Below are 6,000 nucleotides of genomic sequence, written 5' to 3'. Positions count from 1 at the left end.
AAGTCCCAGTAAAGAAGCAATAGGCCCCCTAATGTTGACTTTTAACTTGTTTATTGTAGGCCTATCTTATTCTTTTTATACCGTATTCTTTTATGCAAAAGACTGAACAGTGGAAATCAAATTAACAAATATTTTAAAATGTGGGTATTCATATTGATATCTGATTTAATCCAATTTTGTTTTTGTTTTTTGACATCCCATTTTGCTAAACACCCGAATTTGCGCACACTCAGGTTAGCAACTTGGTCCCAGAAATTTAAAAATAGTTTCTCGGTATTGCTTTTAAAGACATTGGACACTACTGGTAACTGTCAAAGACTAGTCTTCACAGTTGTTATATCTCAACATTATGCATAAAATAACAAACTTGTGAAAACTAATTGGTCGTCGAAGTTGCGAGATAATAATAATATGAGGTATCAAAATCAAATCGTGGAAAATAACTTCCGCTCGAAAACTATGTCACTTCAGAGGGAGTCGTTTCTCACGATGTTTTATACTATCAGTCTCTCCCCATTACTCGTTACCAAGTAAGGTTTTATGCTAATAATTATTTTGAGTAATTAGCAATAGTGTCCACTGCCTTTAATCTTCACTTTAATTTTATTACGTGCAATTAATAAACAGACGCCGGATTCATGGGCTCTCACAGCAGTTTTATAAAGGGTTGCTAAATTTGCAAATTACAAAATGGTGTTTGTTCTTAGTTGTCGGTATTTCAAGGTTCACTAAGTAGGCCTGCACACTTTTAAGACCCCACACCAAATTTAATGCTTTAAAGCAATATTAGCAAGCAGTGTCTACACTTTCCCCAGGCGCCTGCACACACAACCCCTTGTGGGTTCGGTATATAATGCTGCGTCACGATGCTGTTCTTTTCTATTTTCTTAAAGGGAAGGTAAACGTTTGGTAATTGTCAAAGACCAGTCTTCTCACTTGGTGTATCCCACCATCACCATAAAATAACAAACCTGTGAACAACTTGGGCTCAATTGGTCATCGGAGTTGCAAGAAAATTATGAAAGAAAAAAAACCCCTTGTTGGACGAAATTGTGTGCTTTCAGATAAGAATAAAAGACCTTTAGCTAGAAGTCTTTTATTATTTTAGTGAGAAATTACCTCTTTCTCAAAAACTACGTTACTTTAGAGGGAGTCATTTCCCTCGATGTTTTATACTATCAACAGCTCTCCAATGCTTGTTACCAAGTCAGTTTTTAAGTTAATATTTGTTTTGAGTAATTCCCAAACGTGAACCTTCCCTTTAAAATTATCTTATTATGTCAAGGTTGAACGAAGAATTCCCATGCGGGGTCCATTGTTGTTTTTTTTTGTTTTTTTACAAGACAACACATGGTCGCTCTCGTAACCCCACAACCAGGCACACAAGAAAAGAGGAAAAACACAAGAACTAACTTTATGATTTTTTCCCCGAATTGATTTCTTTATACAACTTTCGTTTTTTCACTATTGGAAATAGTGTTCCACATTAAGTAACACCAATCTCTGCATGACGTCAAGTCTGAACCTTAAAATTACATCAAGTCTGAACCTTAAAATTTCCTCAGAAACTTCAAAGTGTGAACGTTTCTGCTTCTCATATTCCGTCTTTTCAATAAGCGTTTGGAGTAAGTTTTATAGTCTTCCGATTTCTTTTACGGTATTTGGGTATAGTTTACTTTCAACGTCCATAGTTCCGTTCTCAGCGTGTGGGCATCATGGGTATTTAAAAAGGTCAACTTTTCACATTGACGAAACAGTATCCGGCTGCAACAAAGCCTATATCCCCCAAGTGTCGCCGCTAACGGCATCTTAGAGAGGGGCTTATACACACGGGGCTAGTCTCATCCTCAAGTCTATAATCCATCGGGCATTCGCCATACTGAATAACCATAACCGAGGAAATATTAGACAGGGGTTTATATTTGTCCGGAGATACTGACGGAAATAAAGATGATGTAAATAACTGTTGGCTATTTCGCAAAAAAAATGAAAAATATAGATTAGTAATAATCTAGTAGGCCTTTAGATAGCTTTCGCCTATTTTGAAAACAAAAATTGAAAATAAAATAACTACAGATGACAGGTGCAAATACAATTGTAAAATATCGTCTATTTTGCTGAATAAAAGAAATAATATTAGAAAATACATGTGAAAAGAGTTATTGTCAATAAGAAAATTAAAGGCAGTGGACACTACTCAAAATAATTATTGGCATAAAACCGTTCATGGTGACGAGTAATGGGGAGAGTTTGATGGTATAAAACATTGTGAGAAACGGCTCCCTCTAAAGTGCCATAGTTTCCGAGAAAAATGTAATTTTCCACGCATTTGATTTCGAGACCTCAGATTTAGAACTTGAGGTCTCTCACAACTTCGTGTGACAAGGGTTATTTTCCTTTCGTTGTTATCTCGCAACTTCGACGACCGATTGAGCTCATATTTTCACAGGTTTGTTATTTTATGCATATGATGAGATACACAAACTGTGAAGGCTAGTCTTTGACAATTACCAAGAGTGTCCACTGCCTTTAAGGCAAGATTAAAAGGCCATGCCCATTGGTGGCGGCTACAGCTACGGCTACGGCATGATATTCGCTTCATCATGCGTTGAAGTATATAAGTCCTTAGCAACACCCCATAGCAACAGTCGTAGCCGTAGGTAGCCGCCAACTCGGTTTGATGGTTGTTTTTCAGGAAGATGTGATTTAGTGTGTTTATTGAAAGAAAAACATATATAAAATGAAATTACTTTTTTCCTTTATTGATGCGTTCCTTTAACACTCGCGTCGCCGCCTGATGAAAAAAAAAAACACCCGAGTCACTGGGTTTATTGACAGAGAGTAATAACGGCGTCTTCCATTTTATTAACGTTTATCAAAAATTAATTTTGATTAACATTGACTATACGAACAAATCACTCGTCAGAGCCCTGACTCTTTGATTTAATTACGAGAGCTGCCTACAGCATCACCTCGGGACATGGCTATTAAAACATGGACTAACTAAAACAACTGTTTTCACTTAATTACCATGGTCGTTGAGATTAATTGTGCATGACTGAGCAGCAGACATTAAGCCAATATTGTTTCTGCTGCAAAAGCCCGCGCGCGGGAAAACATGACACTATTATACAAAATGATTTTCTCGCCAAGTCCCTGATGATTCACAGCAAAACGCCTCCGCGCGTGTTGCACGAACTACAAGCAATAACCCTACTCAACACTGACCACTCTCCCTAGGGGTTTGTATGGGCATGCAAATGACAACACTGCTATTCCTCATGGCAACAATAGTAAAGCTGTAAAACAAATAGTTGATGTCAACAAGCTAACTGCCTTTCTTGTGTAGTTCCATAATCCATTCTCAACAACATGCTTGACATAAAGTCTTAGTGGAATTTTAGCCTAAAGAGATAATGAGAACACTCCTTCGTGATTCGTCGAACAAGAAACTTGGGAGCTGTTTGCTTAGCCTCTTTCATCTACTGGGAAATGATTAAACACAGATTTCGATCCAGTGAAGTCGAACTATTTATTTAATGGGATAAAGTCAACGATCAATGAGGTAAATTTCTGCTGAATCACTTTCACCGCACGAGGGATCACACAAGTTTTGTTTTTCGACTCAATTTTTTTTTTTTCGCCAAGTGGCAATACAAAAATAATTTCAACCAAAAAACTTATAGTTTGAACATTGAGAGTGAGCATAATTTATCTTCTTCTGTATATTAAACTATTGATGAACACCAGGCTTTTTGATTACTTGTTTCGGGATTTTCGCAAAACCTCATCGAGCCTACAAAATGTTGTTAAAAATGAAGCGGTCAAAAAGAACAATTCCACTTTGTGTCCCCAACCTTTAGTCTTGTAATTCTTTTGAGTATGTAAACCTCCTCAAAATTGTGACATCTTGGTGGTTCCAGGTCTGAATTAAGGGGATTTGTAAGGATGGTACTTCCGTTCAAGAGAAAAAGAGTGTAATTGAGGACACTTTGCGGAGACGCCCTCTTGCCCATGAGTATTACAAAAGCGGTGAAGCAAATGAGAAAGTCCAACTGTTACTTTGCGCCGCATGTAAAAAGGCAACAGCGCCATCTGTCGTTGACCAAAACATTCATTGCTTTTATGTTTAGGCCTTCCAAACACGACAAGTGATAAACACTCCTGGAGTGAGGTTATCATTGAATGGGAACTCGGTTGGGGACAACGCACTCAATTTGATGATAATAATGATAGATACGATGCATCTCACCCATCCATCCTCTATAATAAAACACTTTACCATTATGAACTTTTTTTTTGCCAAATGATGTCATACCGGTGTCCCCAGGGAATTCTGTCTGCCGGAGATTTGGTCCCCTATTATTAAGGGATATTAACATGGGCTGGAGAAGGATGATTCAAAAGAGGGCGCTATTAAAAGAGGTTTGTGCACAGTAGGCCATAAGGTGGGGGACCAAATCTTCGGGGGAAAGAATCTCCTGCCAGCTAGCTAGACCCGCAACAACTTCGGAAACCCGCGCGCATCAAATGTCCTTTACTTAAAGGCAGTGGACACTATTGGTAACTACTCAAAATAATTATTGGCATAAAACCTTTCTTGGTGACGAGTAATGGGGAGAGGTTGATGGTATAAAACATTGTGAGAAACGGCTCCCTCTGAAGTGCCATAGTTTTTGAGAAAGCGGTAATTTTCCACTAACTTGATTTCGAGACCTCAGAATTAGAATTTGAGGTCTCGAAATCAACCATCTAAACGCACACAACTTCGTGTGACAAGGATTACTTTTCTTACATTATTATCTCGCAACATCGATGACCGATTGAGCTCAAATATTCACAGGTTTGTTATTTTATGCATATTTTGAGATACACACGGCTGTAAAGGCTAGTCATTGACAATTACCAATAGTGTCCACTGCCTTTAAGACATGACATGATCACTCATGAAACTTTCTTCTATCACTCATTGTTTTGTGAATTGTATATTCAACCGATGATTCACCTTTTAGGTCAAATTCGGCGATTGAAACAGAGCTCTATAACGTCGCATGGTAGAAGATTCTGTCCCCATGAGATTCACACGTGGAAAGTTTGTCTGATAGCGCCCTCTTTTGAATCAACTTCCCTCAGTCCATAGTGCTCTATGCTCAGTCTATGATATACCGCGCAGGGGACGCACACAACGGGGGCACAACATCCCATATGACACTAGAATTCTTTCAATTCGATGGGAAAGTCTTGGAAACAAGACTTGGCTTATTTCCGAGTCTCTAAGCCTGTTGAAAACCAACCAAACATATTTTCGGACTAAACTCCAGATTGATTAATTTTGGGCATGTCAGCGGAAGTTGAACTTGTTGCTTAATACGCCACAGCACCCCCAAAAAACTTCCTTTCCTAGTAGACTGACTTGCAGTTAATTTTAATAAACAAAGCATATCTACACTTCCCAAGCCAAAATAGGACCAACCTTTGGGCATAAAGCCTGAATTTATCGAAGTCTCCTCACAAGTTAAGCACAGACCCCCCACCCCCCCTTACAAAAAAAAACACATTATTTTAATCTACATTTTCTACATGCCACAACATAAGAAGAAACTATAAATAAATAGTAAACTTGCGGGTACAACCATGATGTGTAAATCTCTATGGGTTGGAGCCGGTTTGGTCTCGACGTTTCGTACTGTATACTCTGCTCGTCTTCAGGAGAATGGCACAACATGTAGACATTAAATTAACCAACATTTTCTGAATGCAAAAACGTGTACATCTTATAATCTTAATCGTACAAGTGATAATTTTGATTTCACTTTTATAGAGACTTGGAATTCAAAAGTGCCATCTTCACAATCTAATTTTTCCCAGGGACTCAGAGCAGCATTCCACGGTCCGCATCGTAAAAGCTTTGCGTTGTCTACTCAGATTTTTGTTATTATATCAGGGAAAGACTTCTTCCAGCAAGTTTCTGCGTGTACTGAATGTTTATTGAGAAGCAAA

Source organism: Asterias amurensis, chromosome 20 (assembly GCF_032118995.1).
Source record: "Asterias amurensis chromosome 20, ASM3211899v1".
NCBI lineage: Eukaryota > Metazoa > Echinodermata > Asteroidea > Forcipulatida > Asteriidae > Asterias > Asterias amurensis.
This window is presented reverse-complemented; position numbering follows the sequence as displayed.